General features: G+C 41.0%; 2 long non-coding RNA genes across 4 annotated transcripts in view; one reads left to right on the top strand and one right to left on the bottom strand.

Moving 5' to 3' along the window:
- LOC106505031 (uncharacterized) overlaps positions 1-20,216 on the bottom strand; it is a 250,221-nt gene that overhangs the window by 141,077 nt on the left and 88,928 nt on the right. For 2 of the 3 annotated variants that reach the window (XR_014816504.1, XR_014816505.1), the window contains 2 exons: positions 16,006-16,099; positions 4,508-6,951 (listed from right to left, as the gene is read on the bottom strand). This is a non-coding gene — a long non-coding RNA (uncharacterized LOC106505031). Of the gene's footprint in view, positions 6,952-13,147; positions 13,340-16,005; positions 16,100-20,216 lie in introns of those variants that run through there. The other variant, XR_014816503.1, reaches the window with a different exon arrangement.
- Positions 362-12,292, top strand: LOC146400186 (uncharacterized). Its single transcript, XR_014816514.1, has 3 exons — positions 362-492; positions 2,438-2,552; positions 12,153-12,292. It is a non-coding gene; the product is annotated as an uncharacterized LOC146400186 (long non-coding RNA).

Raw genomic sequence — 20,216 nt, 5'->3', positions numbered from 1 at the left:
TGGGGGCCCCCTCCCATGTGGGTGGCCTTGATCCAATCAGTTGAAGGCTTGAATAAAATAAAGAGCCTAACCCTCCCCCTAGCAAGAGAGCAGTCTTCTCGCTTGGTGGCCTTCTATCTGGGATATTGTTGGTTTTTTTTGTTTGTTTTCCTGCTTCAGGACTCAAACAGACACATCAGCTCTTCCTGAGTCTCGAGCCTGGACTGGACTAAAGTCTCTGCCTTTAGACTGGAACGAAACCGACGGCTCTCCTGGGTCTCTCTGGCTTGCTGACTCACCTTGAAGATCTTGGGAGGTGCCAGCCTCCATAATCACATGAACCAACTTCTTATAATAAATCTTTCTCTTTTTCTCTCTCGAATGTAGGCATCCTATTGGTTCTTTTTCTCTGGAGAACACTGACTGGTACATCCTATTGAAGAAATGTGCAGCCATAAGAAACAAGAAGTCAGAGCTTTGTGGACAAACGTAGAAGGATGTTCATGGACTACAGTTAAGTGAAAGAGAGAAATGTATTGTATGATCTAATTTATATAAAAATAGAAAGGGACATTTATAAATAATTCAATACACACATCTCTCTATAAATGTATGAAAAGGGACTGAAGGCTGCATATGGGGCTCCTTAACAATGATTATCTCTGAGACTGCAAGTGGGTTGAGGAGGCCTGGCAGTGAAGGGGGCTTTCATATATATTTATTTCAATTGTTTGACTCTCTTACAATGGGAAAGAATATATGAATTATTTGCACTATTTAAAAAAAAACAAATCAAAAATCCATTTGACTGTATATAGGGAATTTATTCTGCTTAAGAAACTGGCTTCAGAGCTTAAATGCTACAATATTGATACGTGAATTTACAAGGTTTCTTTCCAGTGACTGCAATACCCATATACACTATCAAGAGAATATTTTCCTAATAAAAAAATATGTGAGAAACCAAATTGGTGAACAGAAGGGGGATATGTTAAGCATGAAATCAGAGCACAGAAAGGCAGATGTCCTTGAGGAATGTTTTATCTTAGCTGAGGTTTTAACTCCAATGAATTATCCAATTGACCCTAACACTTGGGCTTCTTGACACAGTCTCTTTTTCTGATAATAGCTGTCCCTCTCTGCTCTGAAGAGTCACTTGAGAACTACTAGTAAACTCTCATTCTCCCACAGTCATTGTGGGAATCTACATTAAATCTACATTTCCTATTTGCCCAAAGCATGGCAAGGAGTCCATCCACATTTTTTAATAGATTCTGAGACTATCTTCCATCTTTTTTGATGTTTTCCGTCTTCTGGTGGTGGGCAAAGTCTTTTGCCCACCCCAGGAAGTACAGAATGGAGTGGGTACTCTCAGGAGCATTTTCTGCTAGACACCTGAGCCCATTCATGGCGGGGTTCTTTCTTAGCCTTCCCAACCTTGTCCTTGGGTCTATGATTTCAAAATTTACTTTGGGGAAGTGAACTCCTATTGACTCCTCTAAATTATCTTCCTGGCTGTATGACATTGGGTCATGTCATTACTCTTTGCCATGTTTGTTTCTTTCTTTTCAGCAAGATAAGGAAGTCAGGCAGTCAAACAGGAATAATACTCAGTTTCTGCCACTGTATAGGACCAATGAGAGGTTAAAATAAGGAACCATCTACCTACTCAACAAATGTTCTCTGAGGTCCTTTACTCTGCCCAGCTCCACGCTTCAATCTGGAGACACAAAAATGAGTAAAATAGTTCCAGCCCTCACAACACTCACAGTCTTATGATAGACGCACAATTATAATACAGGATAACAAATGCTAACATAGTGTGTTATGTTACACCCTGGAGGGAGTAGGGCTAAGAAAGATTTGGGAAGATGTTATAACTCTTGAGCAGAATCTTGAAGAAAGAGCAGGAAATAGAATGAGGTGAGAAAAGCATTCAAAATCAAAGGGACAGTGTGTGATGAGGCATGGAAGCAGGGAGAGAACTATGAAAGTTGGGTTGGACGAACAGTGTAACAGATTAAATACAGCACTAGATTCTCTGATACCCCACCACCACCCACCATTCCCGCTGTGGCTCAGCAGGTTATGAACCCAGCTAATACTCATGAGGATGCGGGTTTGATCTCTGACCTTGCCCAGTGGGTTGGGGATCCAGTGTTACAATAAGTTGTGATGTCAGTTGCAGACATGGCTCAGATCCCACATTGCTGTGGCTGTGGCGTAGGCCAACAGCTGTAACTCCAATTATACCCCTAGCCTGGGAACTTCCATATGCCACAGGTGTGGCCCTAAAAAAGAAAAAAAAAAAAAAAGAAGAAAGGAGGTGGGGTTTGTGTTTGAACCTGGGTTGGCTCTGACTGCTTATTGATACAATACAGCAGAAGTGTATTTGCCAGTTTTCTGGTCCAGGTCTTAAGAGACCTTTATCTTCCATGTCTTGTCTCTTGGAACCCAGCCACCATGCTGTGAGGAAGCCCAAGGAACCTCAGGAAGAGATTCAAATGGAGAGAACTGAGGCTCCCTGGGTGAGTTCCCTGCAGACAACCACGACCATCTTGCCAGCCACATGAGTGAGTTATCATTAAGTCACCAAGTTTTACAGTAATAATTAGCAGTGATAACTGAAACATGGAGGTCAAAAGAGGGGAGACTCAGGGTCACACTCCCAAGTCTTCGGGCATAGGTAACGTGATGGAGATTCCTGTCTTAAAGACAAGATTTAGAGGTAGAGCAGGCTTGGAGAGTGTGGGGTGGGGTCGGGGCTTTGGAGGGTAACAAGTTCAGTTTGGGACCTATGGAGTTGGAGGGGCCATGGGCTCTATGGTAAAGATGGATGGTATAGATGGCCATGTAGATCAGAAACTGAAGAGAGAGGAGAGCTCTGGACTGGAGATGGGTGAGTGTTACTGATGGAGGGAGAATGTATGATCGTGGATACCAACACCCGTGGGAAATATACACTGTAAGAAGAGACGAGGGCTCAAGGCAAGCACTCATGGTGAAGGAGCAGCAGAAAGAAGTCAATGAAGAAGCCTCCAAAAAAGTGAGAGCAGGGAAGTGGAGCAAAGGGTTTACTCTTTCTGATTACAAAGGGGAGGTCTGCATTCAAGGCTTCTCACTGAACCTGGATCCAGGTCAAGTAAGCATCTGTGAGAGGCCAGCCATGGCTCCCTGTGCCATAAGCACTCTTTTTTTTTTTTTTTTTTTTTGTCTTTTTGTTGTTGTTGCTATTTCTTGGGCCGCTCCCGCGGCATATGGAGGTTCCCAGGCTAGGGGTTGAATCGGAGCTGTAGCCACCAGCCTACGCCAGAGCCACAGCAACATGGGATCCGAGCCGAGTCTGCAACCTTACCACAGCTCACGGCAACACCGGATCCTTAACCCACTGAGCAAGGGCAGGGACCGAACCCGCAACCTCATGGTTCCTAGTCGGATTCGTTAACCACTGCGCCACGACGGGAACTCCAGCACTCTTGATTATGGGGGAAAACAAGCGCAGGCTGAAACTGGGCGTGTTACCACCAGCAACACTTGTGAAACCCTTCCCTCTTCCCTCTTGCTATTGCAGCCTTTCCTTACTGAGGGGCCAGGGCTTTTCCCTGTCCAGGAGCCCAGGGAGACAGCCCTGATTGTGCTTCAGCAACCTCCCCTGCCCCAGCAACCAAGAAGTGCATCAGTCGTCTATCTCTGAGCTAAACGTGAAATGAGGTCTCTTTTCCATCTTGCGTGAAGCTTTTCTTCCCCAAGCTGCACACCTGAACAGATGGGGGAGCGATGGTTTATTAATGCAGTGGAGCAGTGGCTAGGAGAGTGGATGAATATTTCATGGGCACCAGTAGCAGTTAATAAATCATGAGGTGCTGCAGACAAGTGGGTTGCTCGTTCCACGCTGGACGATGGTTACTTTGCTCCAGTTAAGTGGAACCTCCTTTTCTGGTATCTCCAATGGGTCCTGAGTGCTTTAGGAAACTGGCCCGACATTCCTGTGGATCTTGATTTCTCAATTCAGTATATGCAGAGGAAAGCTAGCGGTTCTATTTCCAGCTATGGCCAATTCTATGAGGCTCTAATGTAGGGAAAGTCAGAGAAAATTAACCTAGGAATCAAAAAGTTTGGCTTCTGGTCCCAACTCTGCATATGCCTAGCTGTGTGGCATTGGACAATGTACTTAACCTCTCTCAATAATAGTTTCCTATCTCTAAAATAGAGGGATGGATTGATTGGTAATCCTGAAGTTTCCTGACAGTCTTACGATTTTCTTAATCAATGAATTTTTTGAAGTGACTCTAAATGACATGATATTGAGTGATCTGTTTCATAAATGGTCCTCGATAAAAATTTCTGTACTGCATGCTCAGTTTGCAAGGAGTATTGACAAACCTCCCTTCCATGTCCTGGAACAAGGATGCACTTAAGCCTAACTTTTAAAAAAAAGAGAGAGCGAGAAGGAAAGCAGAAACATAGACCTACTCAATAATTAGCTTTGTAAGTAAGTACAGAAATAGCAAGTACCATTTTGCCAGACTAAATATTCAAGGTTCGTTTATTTATCTATTTATGATTTAAAACATTATATCAGAAAAAAATTTTAGCTGATTACACCAATAATGAAAACAGCAATGGCTAGTGATATAAACAGAAGTTTCAGCATTATTAAAATTGCCAATTTTGGTAATAAAAATAATGCTACCACTATTGAATGTTTACTCTGTGCTAATCCCCCTATGGAGTATTTTACAAACAATATTCCAGTTACTCCTCACTAGTCCCAAATAATGGCACACTGATAAGAAAACTGGGCTAAGAAAGATGAACTTCCTTGCCCAAGGTCACCCAATTAGTGAGTGCCTGAGATGAGATTCAAACCCAAGCCTGTCTGATTCTAAATACACTATTATTGTAATAATAAATATCACTAAAACTTACATTGAACTTACTATGAACTGGAAAATATTCTAAGCAACTCACCCTTCGGCATTCTCTCTATCTTTCATTGTCTTTGAGCTATTTTATAACCCTGTGAATTGGAGAACACAGACAATAATACAAATTATTCATATCCATAGAAATGCAAATTAACTGATTATTGCACAGTGGGCGGACACATCTTGCATCTCTTAGTAAATGCATTTCTAAAGTCCTTATCTCTACTTCCGTGTGCTTCTTGGAATTCTTTAAACCAGTCATAACGTCTTATTGGTTCACTCATATATTGATTTAAACACAATATTTAAACATATGTTCATTTTATATCTGTAGGACAGCAAGATTTTACCCTTTTAAAAAGATATCCTTTAACAATATATTACACACATTCACATGTTCTCAGAGAGGGAGAGTAACACAGTTCTGCAACATGGCTGCTGCCGCTGGCATCTGCAAGCACGGCGGGAGATGAGGCCAGGACGTGGCACCTGCCTCCTCCACCCCTCACATCTGTGATATGGCGGTGGGCCCTGTTGCAAACTAGGCTGGTTGCAATCAGTGGCTTGGCTACTCTGCCTTCTGGGTGGCCTATCTAATGACCGCTCTTACAACTCTAACTGCTGCAGCTGCTGCCAGAGCACTGCCCAGCTGCCTCCTATTTTGCAGTCTTTGCAAGGTCTGTCCATAGCCTTCCAGAGCCCTGCTTTCTCCAAGGGTGCTAAGGACAAGGCCAGTAGTTCTGAAGGACAGGGCTAACCAGCTTTCTGAGGTCACCTCTCTACTTTTCTGCAATTGCCTTTTAAATTTAATGATATCAGAGTCCCACATGGTGAACACGGAATTGTGGACAATCAAAACATCGCAATGGTATGGTTCTCATACCGCGTGCCGTGGAACACTAGTGTTTGATGAATAAATTTATGGATGTGCTGTGATAAATGGAAAAATACTCTCAAGTCTTATGTAACCATTTTATCACAATAGTGATAAACACTGAAGCAATTTTATTTCATTACTTTTCAAGATCACATCACTTTTTTCTACCTTATATAACTTTGGGGATTTTGTCACTGTCCTAAGAAAATGGTTTTTAAAGAAACATAAGCCTATGCACAAAAATATTATCAATTGGTGTTTGGGATGTCAAAACTTTAATAAATGTTCTGTAACAGACCAGGGGACCATTTATCCTGTAACATAGAAAGTATAAGAGTTGATAGGAATTCTCTTGTGGTGCAGTGGGTTAAGGATCTGGCACTGTCACAGCAGCAGCCTGGGTTGCTGGCGTGGGGTTTGATCCGTGGCTCAGGAACTTCCACAGGCTATGGGTGCAGCAAAAGGAAGGAAGGAAAGAAGGAAGGAAGAGAGTTGAGAACTTCTGAGAAGAGAAGGGGGTCTTTTTAGCAGCACAAAATCTAGATATTATGCTTGCCTTTAGGTTCGAAGGTCATGAAAAGCCTCCTGCCCCTTCCCTACCACAGGACAGAGTAGAGTGGGAGACCCATGTGCCAGTTATCAGGAGACTGCGATGCTCCATAGACAATCGCTTTAACAGAGAAAAACTATGTTCCAACCAGATCTCCAAAGTGGTTGCAAACAGTTGTTGAAGATACTATTCTCAAAATCAGATCTTTAAACAATTATAAACAGAAACACAGAATTCTCTGCAGCTGGCATTAAAATCCTAAAAGGAGAGAATTACCATTTTGATGCAAACCAGCTTGAAAACAGAAGAGAAAAATGAAAGGGATGGATTGTGAAGTGTTGGCCATCGTTAAGAACCTGAAATTATCCCTCTTCTCTTTACAGTGTGAATAGTCTCTCTCTCTCTCTCTGATCTTAATTCACTCCCCGGACTTGAGCCAGCTTTGCTGTACAGCAGAATCCGTTCCCTTCTCAGCCCAGAGCTCTTGCCGGAGCTGCTGAGCCTACTCTGTTTGGATACCTCACAGACATTGATATTTTTTCTTCATCCTCCATCTCATCCCGCAAATCAGCTCTTTTTCTTACCTTCTTTGTCTTGGAAAATGACACCATCATTCACTAAAAAAAAAAAAAAAAAAAAAAGGAATTATTAAATCTCCCCCATTCACACACTTCCAATCTGTTAGTAAATCCCATCTATTTTCCTAATCATGTCTCCTATATCTTCCCTTCTCTTCAGCCTTACTTGCCATTATATCAAATCAGAGGCTCATAATCTCTCTGTGTGTTCCTGAAAGCTCATTTTAGCTGGTTTACCCGTACGTGCCTTTTAGTCAATTCTTACCAATGGCAGATAGACCTCTATACAGTGTAGATTTAAGAGTGTCACTCTCCTTTACACACACACACACACACACACACACACACACACACACACACACACACACACAATCCTCCTGTGGCTTTCCATTGTCTTCAAGATGGCATATTTCATTATCTGAGCCCAGTTTACCAGTTAAACCCCATATTCTACCAGGCTCCAATCCTACCATAAATTATATTCCAGCCACACTAAATTGCTTACAGACCCCCAAACAGGGCATGTTCTCCATTATGGCCAAAGTCTTTGTTGTGCTACTTTTTCTGCCTTCAGAACTCACTTATCCACCTAGCCAACTCCCTCCTCCATTTCACCTTCCTTGCACCTCCCAGTCAGCTTTAAGCACCCCTCTTGTGTGTGCTCGGGACACACAGTGGGTCCACTCAATCAAAATCCTTACTTAACCCGCTCTATTGAAATTGCCAATATGGGGAGAAAGGCATCCAAAGAAAAACCTGTACCTCTTTCTCTAGTATTTTCCGATACCCCTGTTCTTTTGTCCATTTAGAGCAGATGGGCAGTCTATAGTCACTACCCTTGAGAGTGGGGCTGTTAAATAAAACATTCAAAGAGCAGGAAATGAGTTAATATTAGCTTTTTGAGTTTCCCCAAATAGACTCAAGTTGGCAGTTCATTGTTTAAAAGAGAATATTTTAAAAGATCAAAAGCCTAGGTTCAGAATGTCTTACAGCACAAAGTTTATTCGGATGTGGAAGATCTTACGGACTGGAGCCAGAGAAAAGGGAGTCAGAAGCAAGAGCAAGTAAGCCCCCGGCAAGTGACTCAGGGTGGGTGAGGGTGGCCAGGAGGGGAGGACAGCTTCCAAGAGCTTCACTTGCCACATCCAGGGAAGTAGCTGAAGGAGCTGGGAATGCACTGGTGGCTCAAAGGGACCTTTCAGCAGGGAATGGAAGGACATCCTGTGTCCTGCGTGAATGGGTCACTGGAAATCAGATATGAGCCCAGACACCACGGCAGATGTCCACATGTTAGACCACTGTGTTCCTCCCACTGAAGTGGAACCAGTGGTGTAAATGTAGCCCCAGGAAGAAGGGCAAGGGGGAAACCATGAATTGTCTCTTATTCTGAATTGTCTAGGAGTAAAGTTCTCCTGTGAGCATAGGAGAGATCAGGACAGGACTTGATATGGTTATAGTAAGACAGTTAACTATCCTTGCTTCTTGGAGTTCCCGTTGTGGCGCAGTGGTTAACGAATCCGACTAGGAACCATGAGGTTGTGGGTTCGATCGCTGGCCTTGCTCAGTGGGTTAAGGATCTGGCGTTGCTGTGAGCTGTGGTGTGGGTCGAAGATGTGGCTTGGATCCCATGTTGCTGTGGCTCTGGCATAGGCCGGTGGCTACAGCTCTGATTTGACTCCTAGCCTGGGAACTTCCGTATGCTGCGGAAGTGGCTCAAGAAAAGGCAAAAAGAAAAAACAAAACAAAAAAACTATCCTTGCTTCCTGCATCGGTGACCTAAGATTCCCACCTGTGCATCTTGTCTAAAACCCAGCTTTCTTCTCTGGATTGTGGGCTCCTGGAGGAGAGCGACCACTTACATTCATCTTTGTTACCCTAGTCCAGGCATAGTGTAGAGACTCAGTAACTTCTGTTCAAGTGAAAATAAAATGAATGAATAAGGAGACCTGGATGATGAAGGATGAGGATCTAGACAGAACAATGGCAGAGTAATTTCCCTTGGTTAGATATGAATTTCCTTAATGGAGTTAGAGTTGAAAATCAGAGATACTACAAAACTCCTAGAGGAAAACATAGGCAGAACACTCTTTGACAGAAATCATAGCAACATCTTGTTTGATCCACCTCCTAGAATAAATGACAATAAAGACACAAACCAATGGGACCTAATTAAACTCCAAAGCTTTGCACAGCAAAGGAAACCATTAAAAAATGAAAAGAAAACCCAGAGAATGGGAGAAAATCTTTGCAAATGATGCAACAGACAAGGGTCTATTATTCAAAATATATAAACAACTCATACAACTCAACAGTAAAAAAAAAAAAAAGCCAGTTGAAAAATGGGCATAAGATCTAAATAGACAATTATCCAAGGAAGACACGTGGAAGACAGGCACATGAAAAAATGTTCAACATCATTAATTATTAGAGAAATGCAAATCAGAACTACAATGAGGTACCACCTCACGCTAGTCAGAATGGCCATCATTAACAAGTCAACAAACAACATGTTCTGGAGAGGTTGTGGAGAAAAGGGTACCCTCCTTCACTGTTTGTGGGAATGTAAATTGGTACAACTACTATGGAAAACAGTATGGAATGATCCTGCAGTCCCATTCCTGGGCATACATCCAGACAAAACTTTCATTGGAAAAGATACACTCACACCTACGTTCAGAGCAGCATTATTCACAATAGTCAAGACATGGAAGCAACCTAAATGTCCATCAACAGATGAAAGCATTAAGAAGATGTGGTACATGGAGTTCCTGTCGTGGCTCATCGGAAATGAATCTAACTAGGAACCATGAGGTTGCAGGTTCGATCCCTGGCCTCCCTCAGTGGGTGGTGTTGCCATGAGTGGTGATGTAGGTCGCAGACACAGCTCAGATCTGACGTTGCTATGGCTGTGGCATAGGCTGGCAGCTATAGCTCCGATTAGACCCCTAGCCTGGGAACCTCCATATGCTGTGGGTGTGGCCCTCAAAAGACTAAAAAAAAAAAAAAAAAAAAAAAGATGTGGCACATATATGCAATGGAATACTACTTAGCCATAAAAAGATAAACTAATGCCATTTGGATGGAACTAGAGCTTCTCATACTAAATGAAGCAAACCAGAAAGAAAAAGACAAATACCGTATGATACCACTATTTGTGGAATCTAAAATATGGTACCACCTTACACTGGTCAGAATGGCTATCATTAACAAGTAAACAAATAACAAATGTTGGAGAGAGTGTGGAGAAAAGAGTACCCTCTTTTTTTTTTTTTTTTGTCTTTTTGTCTTTTGTTGTTGTTGTTGTTGCTATTTCTTGGGCCGCTCCCGCGGCATATGGAGGTTCCCAGGCTAGGGGTCAAATCGGAACTGTAGCCACCAGCCTACGCCAGAGCCACAGCAACGCGGGATCCGAGCTGCGTCTGCAACCTCCACCACAGCTCACGGCAACGCCGGATCGTTAACCCACTGAGCAAGGGCAGGGACCAAACCCGCAACCTCATGGTTCCTAGTCGGATTCGTTAACCACTGCGCCACGACGGGAACTCCAGAGTACTCTCTTTCACCATTGTTGAACATGTAAATTGGTATAACTGCTATGGAAAACAGTAATGGAACTACCTCAGAAAACTAAATATAGAACTACCATATGATCCAGCAATCCCACTCCTGGGCATATATCAGGACAAAACTTTCCTTAAAAAAGATATGTGCACCCCTATGTTCATCACAGTGCTATTTAAAATAGCTAAGACATAGAAACAACCTAAACATCCATCAACAGATGAATAGATTAAGAAGTTGTGGTACATATATACAATGGAATACTACTCAGCCATAAAAAATAAGTTAATGCCATTTGCAGCAACATGGACAGAACTAGAGATGTTCATACTAAGTGAAATAAGCCAGAAAGAAAAAGACAAATACCGTATAATATCACTTATTCGTGGAATTTAAAATATGACACAGGAGTTCCTGCCATAGCTCAGCAGTTAGTGAACCTGACTAGCATCCATGAGGAGGCAGGTTCAATCCCTGGCCTTGCTCAGTGGGTTAAGGATCCAATTGCTGTGAGCTGTGGTGTAGGTCACAGATGCGGCTCGGATCTTGTGTTGTTGTGGCTCTTCTGTAAGCCGGTGGCCACAGCTCCATTGAACCCCTAGCCTGTGAACTTCCATATGCTGCATGTGCAGCCCTAAAAAGACAAAAAGACCAAAATAAAATAAAATAAAATAAATATGGCACAGATGAATCTATCTACAAAACAGAAACAGATCATGGCCAAGGAGGGCAGACTTGTGGTTCCCAAGGGGAGAGGGGAGGGATGGGGATGGATAGGCAGCTCGGGGGTTTTTTTGGATGCAAACTGTGACATTTGGAGTGGGTGGGACCCTACTGTACTGCACAGGAACTGTGTGTGATTGGGTCACTTTGCTGTACAACAGAAAGTGAAGGAACATTGTAAATCAACTATACTTTAATGACAACAACAAAAAAGAATCATAAACAAAATGTGTATTATGTGTTCTTTTGTCTAAGAAAAGCTTGTTCAAATTAGCAATGTGAATTTAGTCATTTTTATTTAATCTTACTGTTGAGATGATTATGACAGCTAAATGGAAGATTTGTTACACTGTCCACTGGGTATGAAGTCTAAAATTTACTTTAAAATACTTTAGCTTAGTATTGTGATATGTCTGCATGTGTGTGTTCACTTTAATTTACATGCTAGGAATAACTGATTAACATCCTAATCTGGACTAAACTGTTCAGAGGTACTTTGTTAGAATTTTATACTGAGGAGTTCACATTCCAGCATACTTTGAGTGCTTCAATTATCTCCACTGCCATTTCTACTGCAGGGGTTATTCATGGGCATTCGTGGCATTAGAAATAATTTTCAGAGACAATGTGAGTAGTGTCCAGTTGTGACTAGAGAGGTACCGACACCCCGCCTGAACATGAATTTATCACCTTCAGCATCCAAATACCTCCCAGTGTGATGGCCCAGCCTGGAAGTCCCATTTGGACCTATGTCCTATCTCTAATCAGAGGATCTACAGTCTGATTCTGACTTGATGGCTAGCTGATCCTCCCAAGAGAATATTTCGGGATCTGCCACTGGTGAGGTTGTCATACAGAGGGCCTGGCAGAGGGACCAAGAAAGGGAGCCAGTAAGAGTATACTGTATGACTCCTTGTGTTTGTGTGCTAATAAATGTTTTTGTGTGTGTGTTGCAGGATTTGGTCTGAGATTTGCCTTCCTTGTAATGGACCACTTGGTAGCAAGTTTCTTGGGAATGAGACCTAGACCCTTCCTCTACCTCTTGGCATTGGAGGCCATCATTATTTGCCAAAAGAACCCAACAGTTGTGAATGACCAAACTGGTTTAGATGGATTGAAAACACAGCACTTAATACAATGCACACTATTAGTGCTTTTTCCTGATAGTATTTCAGTTTTCCATAGATGAAGATATAGATACACATCTCACAACTGAAAAATTCCCACATTGTTTCTCCTCATAATATCCTAACTCTAATATTTTCATAGCATGGCTGACCATTGGATATGGCATCCACAGGAATGCCACTGCACTCCTCATTTGAATTTCTTTCTGGCTTGGACTTTATCCTATTTATCTTGGATGCCCTCGAGCCTACAATGACATCTCTCCAGGAAGAGGCCCTCATCACTACATGTTTGCTGGCTGGAATGCTATGACACAAGCGAGATGAAAGACTACAGTGGTAGCAGAGTCTTCCTCAGTGCAAAGCCCTACCACCTTCTGAGATCACAGCTGACGCCTACAAGAAAAGAAGGGGAAAAGCAGTATTGTCATGAAGCAGTGAACCGATGCCCAAAGCAGTTGGGAGCAAAACCCCACAACAGACACCACATGGCCATGAAGATGGAGAGAAGACAGACAGCTGATTGTAGGTTGCCTTCCCAGCACTGGGTAAGCAGCAGACTAAGAGAAGTATCATCCAGCTTTGCTGGGAGGAAGGAGACCACCACAGAGAGAGGACAGGTATCCCAAGAGAGCGTTTTTACAACAACTAGATTTTTCAACGTGGTAGTCATGTCTGTCAATAAAACATGAGGTTGAAACATTACTGTTCTACTTGCCACAGATAAGGCTTGTGCACAGAGCATGACGGCTTGTTGCTAAAGAGGAGCTCTAACCCAGCACAAGCTCCTTGAGAAAGGCAGAGTGGGCTCTGAGAGAACTAACCTGGCTACAGAGGTTGGCACAGAGGCCCAGAGGAGAGTGAGGAGGTGCAGCTCCATCACGGGTCAATAAATGGTCAGCACCTGGTGGCAGGCCCTTGTTTTGATGAAAGCCACTTGGGTTACAAAATGATCCAGACAGTTTGAGGAAAGGATGCAATTTGTGGGAAAGGTATTCGTAGGAACTTCACCCAGGCTGCAAGAGAGAACCAGGAATGACTGTTATGATAAGCAGCTATTCTTGCCATTCGTCAACGGCCCCACGGTTGTTCATCAGGCATTACTGGTGTCTGCCCAAGAGCTTCACTGTTCACTTTCACACTATTCACGCTCTCCAGATGGCCTTTGCTCTGTTTTCTCAAACACGGTGGGAGTATCTGGACACAGACTCTTACACCTGAAGGGGATGTGAGAGAATCAAAATTGGTCCTTGACTCAAGTCACTCTCCGGATCCTTCCACCTCCCTCATCACCACCTACCCCACTACTGCTACCACCACCAATCACATCGCTGGCCAGTCATTCTAGAGCAGCACTTCCTACACTTGCCAGCCTCACAGAGTCATCTGGGGACACATTAAAAATATGCATCCTCAGGCTCCTCCATTAGAAATGCTGGGGTGGAGCCCAGGAACCTCTACTTTTATTCAGCATCCCCAGGACAAGTACAATTGGGAAAGCTTGAAGACTGCAGTTCTAGAATTTTATTTATTTGGCATCGGAAGAGCCTAGGTGCTTATTATAATGCAGATTCCTATCTAAAAGCCCACAAAAGATTCTACTTCAACAATCCTGGCGCAGGACCCTAGGAATTGCAATTGAATCAACATCCCCAGGTGATTCTGATAGAGAGGCCCATGGGCTAGTGTGAGAAGCATTATTTTAGAGAGATGGCCCCATCTAACTTCACACTCTCTGTTTACAGTCATTATGGTCTGGGATTAGCTCTGTTCTAATCCATTCTGTGATGGGAGGGCCAGAGAAGGACTTCGGCCCTAAGGGGAGTCCCAGAGCCAGGGGACCAAAGCCAGTGGGCAGGAGGGGCAATGGGTAGAATGGTTAAGGAGATAAGTCACAGCAATAAAGGTAGAACTCACACTTAAATGAAACAGGAAAAGCTACATTTATACAAGATGTGGGTAAACCAACCTTTATGTATAAATACTTGAATAAGAAAAAGACTAAGAATTGTTCATTACCATATTGAGCCCTTATTTGGCCCCAAGTGCCCGAGGTATGCCATCTCCTTTAATATTTGCAAACATAATAATTTTGCAGTTTTGAGAAGACAACAAACTTATCCAAACACGTAGCACGTAAGTGGCCGAGTCTGGTCTCAAATCTATGTCAAGTCAAATAACATGATTTTAACCATGTTGCAGCCATGGTACAACCAAGATGTACTTTAGCTAGAAAATGGGATTACTTCTGAAGTCAAGACAGATAAATCCACAAATGTAGTGTTATATACACTTAAAGAATTATGGATTCATAGAAGGGACTCTGAATTTGACCACAAGACCCTTTTGTGGTTAATAATAATAATAATCCATTCCCATAATTTATTGATTTTTCTAAGCTCAGATTTTAATAAATTGTGCTTTATTAAAATTACACACCTGCAGGGTCTAGGAGGACCCGAGAACTCCCCAAATGTGCAAATAATTGAAAGATGTAGAACTGATTGGAAAGGAAGCCAGTTAAGTATCAATGACTAAATAATTTCCTACTCCTGTGGAAACGCTGCTGCTGAAATAAATCAGACAGCTGTTGGCTCTGTGCCGGGCCTCCGCCTCCGTCAGCACCACGTTCCAGATCCTCCTGGTGCATTGTTCAGCACAGCCCCAGCTGCATCCACACTACAGCGGAGGCCACTCACTCAGGTGTCCTGGTGTCCCCAAGCCACAGGGTTCAGGACTGTGTTCCCGGGTTGGGGCCTTCCAGAGTAACCAGGCCCACTCCATCTGGCCAGGCTGCATAGATTCCTCCAGAGAAGCAAGAAGAGGCAGGGTCTGACCTCTCATTTTCTGCCAACATGCTGTGTGTTGAGAGCAAATAGCTATAATCAAAATGCCTCCTGTTGACTTTGCGAAGCCTAAGAGGAGGAGTTTACAAGTGCTAAACACATGTTTCCAAATCCTCATCTTTGAAGCAGGCCTTTGAGGGGGAATGAAAGAACAACATAGCAAGGTGTGGCAGCTGAAGGCCAGAGGGAAACGGAAAAATAGAGGTGTGTCTCCAGCCCCATCTCCCACCCTCCCCCTCTCCTCCACCATCCACTCCCAGCAGATCCTACTCACAGGAAGAGTTTGGGATACTTGGGAAAGGCCTTTATTTTGCATTTGGTCTAGTCCAATCATAAACACAGATAAGAAACAAGTGCTCTTAGGAGTGCTGTTTCCTTGAACTCTCTGAATATAAATGACAAAAATAATAGCAAATAAGTAATCCCCAAACCACAGATAACCTCCCTACTGTCAGAGAGCAGCTTGAATAACTGGCTCCTGAACAACGGAACTCTTTTGGTTCTTTCATTAGTCGCTTTATTAACAAGTATTTATGCGCTACTATCTGTAAACCCACCACTGAACTGAGAAAGAATCAGAAATACATGAGTTGAACGTGACTTCAAGAAGCTCACTCTTCAGAGGAAATGGTCAGATTAATAATCAGGGGAAAATGCAAGGCAGTAGGATCTTCAGAAAAGGGAAAAATGAGTAAGGTGGACCAGAGGTATCAAGGGTGGCTTCATGGAGGAGGCAGGCTTCGAACTTATTAGGATTTGGAGAGCAAGAGAAAAAAGTCCTGAGGGGCAATCAGTGGCAGAGAAGAGGATGAAAGACATCCCACCTTTCCACTTACCAGAATCTTTTCATTCCAGCTCAGCTCTGGCTTGCCCTTGCAGTCTTCCACCAGAGAGGACTGTGAAGATTAATGCCTGCAGATTTCTTTGAGTCTTCAGAGAAAACAAGTACATACACAAAATTACAAAAAGCATCAATGGGGATGCATTACATAAATTGCAATGAAAGAATTATGAACTTAAAAAAGGGTAACATCCTATATTCCTAATAGCATGGAATTAGGAAAACTAACCACCAAATACATTTCACCCTTCTCTTTGCTTGGACAGGTTTAAAATGTTAACTTCTAGAGGAAACAATTAATCGGAAGGGTAAGAGCAAATACTCCTGTCTATAAGCAGGGATTATTTCCTCTCTACTGTATAAACCAGACAGCTGCATTTAGAGTAGATACATAAGATTCCATTGTAATTGTAGACATTCCTAACCTACCATTTTCTGAACATTTCGAAACACTGAAAAGGTAGCTGGAAAGATAGCTTGCATCATATTTGATTATGGAGAGGCAGCATTCCATGATGTTAGGTGAAAGCTATATTGAAACCCTACACCTGCTTGCAAATAGAATTTTAACTGGCAATTTGGCTTCTAGGTAGTGTATTATGGCTTATAAAATAAATTAATCTTTTTTCTTTCATACAGAACACAAGGCCACAATCAGTGCCAAGTCTGTTCCCCAGAATTACTTGGCAGTGTTCCCAGATGTTCCGACAGTCTTGTAGCAAAAGCTTTCCAATTCATTTGCTAGGTGGTGCTTTTATTTTTTTCTTCCAGTTTACCAGACTTCAATATGTCCCACCCTTCCCGGTATCATTGGACAAGAGTATTTTCAATTCTTTCCTAATGTCTTATTCTCCCAAATGTGAGGTCTTTCTGAGACTGACCTTGTTATTCTAGTCTGTTATTCTCTTCAAGATTACATGGTTATATTACTCTCTTAAGCAGGCAGATCTGAGCCCAAGTGGATTCATATTCAACTTAAAATATGTTCCCCAGGTTTGGGATTGGCATATGTACACTGTGGCACATGGAATGGTTGGCCAACAGGGACTTGATGTATAGCACAGGGAACTCTACCCAATAATATATGATAATCTATGTGGGAAAAGAATCTGAAAAAGAATGGATGTGTGTGTATATATATTTTGTTGCACAGCAGAAATTATCACAACACTGTAAATCAACTATACCTCAATAAAACTTAAAAACCACAAAAAACATATTCCCTAGAATGTCAAGTTTCTAAAGATATTAATAGATATTCCATGAGATAAGGTGATGTCACATTAAAAAAAAAGAAATACTTCAAACACTCTACATCTCTGAAGGGATTTATAAAGCACACTGGCTTAGAAAAAACTTAGAGAAATCAAGTAGGAAATATATTTCATTTGGTTAAGCAAAACTGATTTGACTATAGAATTCTTCCTCTTTCTCCCTCTTTCTCTTTCCTTCTTTATTTCTATAAGATTCCTGGAACATAATAATAATAATAATAATCACTATTTCTACTATTAATATAATAGTTTTAATCTTATTCTGAACCACATAAGAATCTTAGAATGTTGTCATGTCCGTTATCACTGTCCATAAATTATACTCTACTTTCTCTTGATATTTAGCTTGAGACATTGGACATTAACTTTACCATTGTACATGGTCAATATTTATGCTTTCCATTTTTCATGTATTACAAATCTTCCCTCTGACAAGAAGTATCTTTTGTGAAGATGTATTGGTATCCTGTGTCATAAAGTGTCTTTTTTTCTGCCTTTATTTTTGAAAGATTGTATTACTAAATATGCAAATTTCTTATAGTACTTTGAAAATTTATTTTCACATCTTTTGGGTTCCACTCTTGTTTCTGAGAAGTCAGCTATAAGTCATTGCAGATATGTCTCCCTGACCCTATCTCCCACTGTTTTTCTGCTTCTGTTATCTTCTCAAAGTTTTTATTGTTCTAAATTTCCACTCTGTTGTATATTTCTTTTTACTGATGATTTGACACTTGAGGGAATCTGAAGGTTGATGCTCTTTACCCCCTTCTGGAAAATACTCACTTATTATGTCTTTTAACACTGAATTTCCCCCAATTATCATTTTTTTCTTAAAACTCAAATTACAAGTATGTTCAACCTAAGTCTTTCCTCCATGTTTCTAAATGTCTTTTTCATATTTCTCTTTGCTTTGTTTCTGTCTCACGTCATGTGCAACTTCTTCAACTTTACCTTCCAAATCACTAATTGTTTCTTTGACTGTGCTTAACATACTGTTAAATCCATTCATCCAGATTCTACTTTCAATTATTATAATTTTGTTCTGCAGATCCTTTCCAAAACCATTTTTCCAATTCTATTGCTTTATATATTCATTTATACATATTTATTTTTGTTATATATTTGGTATTTGATAATTATATCATCAGTCTTTGCAAGTATAATCCTGTTTTGTTTTGTTTTTGCTGTTTTTGTTTAACCTAATTTATGGTTGTATGTTTTGTATGTGTGCAGTGATAATTTAGTGCATCCACAGAACGTAGAACTATAACTATGGAATTTCCTTGAGGCTTGATTGTCACATTTATTCCTTCAGAAATGATCTGTGTTTGTTTCTCCTAGACAGGGATCTTTGCCCTATTGGATATAATATTATAAAGCTATAGTAATTAAGACTATATGGTGTTGTTATGGGTTAGACAGAGTTCAGAAACAAAGGTTCACATACATGGAAAGCTGATATATGACAGAGGCAGCATTGCAGACACTTGACAAATGATGGTCCTTATTGATTTATTTCTTAATCAATAAATTGTGCATGATAACAAATAAAATGAGATCCAAGTGGGATTGCACCATAAAGATGTATCTTAACCACATCTGGTATTTGATGAAGAGGGATTATAAGAGAGCTAAAATGAACAGCAATCATTCTTTCACTGAGACCCATATATCAGCTTCAGGACTGGTATGAACCCAGATAGTATATATTGCATGTGTATGCATAAAAAATTGTAGGGAAAATAGGGATTATATTTGTAAAAAAAATTAAACTTTTTTTCAGTCATCATAATTGGTGATGATAGAATTGGCATTCCTTTCCTGTAACCGTTATATGTGTAATATAAGAAAAGAAAATAAGTACTTGTGGGATGTTCTAACTGTATTTTCCCTTGTATCCTTGAGAACCAGGATTCTCAATGTGGAAGAAAGGAGATAGAGATGTAATCCAGAGGAGGTTGAGTAAAAATTCTTGTGTTCCTGAATGTAATTGGAAATATCAGAATAAATGGCATAAACACATTTTCTTTGTTTGTATCTATTTACCTACCTATCTATCATGTATATATCTGTGTATCTACCTATCTATCTATCTATCTATCTATCTATCTATCTATCTATCTGTCTGTCTGTCTATCTATCCATCCATCAATTCACTGAAAAAACCATGAAGCAATCACTAGCCAGTGACATCCTGCATACCTATCTTCAGACTATGGTCTTGAAATGTCATTTCCTATTAAGAGAAATCAGTGTTTCTTGGAAAAATTTGACATACCTCAAGGAAACTATTAAAGACCACTAAGATTATGTCAAAAGAACTCAGAAGCCAATTTAAGGAGACTCCCATTTTATTCCATTCCATTCCCATATTCTACTTCCAAAAATGGACAATTTGAATTTCAACAAGGATAAGACTGTAATTGATTAGGACCAACAAATATTTTTAAGTGTATGCATTTCTAGAGACATTTTAAAAGCTGGATGATAAGAAATTGAATCATCTTGAAAATAGATTAAATAAAACAGAAAAAAATCACACTTATCTTTGCTTTCCTTTCAGAACTGTACCACTGAAAAAGTTGAATAGCAAATGAAGGGAAGCTTCTCTTTATAAAAATTCCAAGCAGTAAAACGATAGAGTTAGAATATTACCATTTTTCTAACATCATAAAAGAACAATAACCAGATATTTTATGTTTGTTGATGAAAGAACATTCCATCCTTTGATTCAAAAGGCATCAAACCTGAGTCTGATTAAGCCCCTGGATCCAGCTTCCAATTTGCAGAAATATACGGGTCTTGTTGAACTGCACCATGAGTAGGCAATCAGCAAAATCCAGACAATGGGAAACTATAGCTCAAATGGCATAGATTCTTCAACAGAAAGAAGGAGTACCTATAGCACATATCAAGTTTTAAAAAGAAATCA

Source organism: Sus scrofa, chromosome 9 (assembly GCF_054392235.1).
Source record: "Sus scrofa isolate SSC_HxYL_T2T_F1_AM1 chromosome 9, Sscrofa_HxYL_maternal_Yorkshire_Landrace_v2.0, whole genome shotgun sequence".
Lineage (NCBI taxonomy): Eukaryota > Metazoa > Chordata > Mammalia > Artiodactyla > Suidae > Sus > Sus scrofa.
The sequence above is the reverse complement of the archived record's forward strand: the minus strand, read 5'-3'. Positions and strand labels throughout refer to the sequence as shown.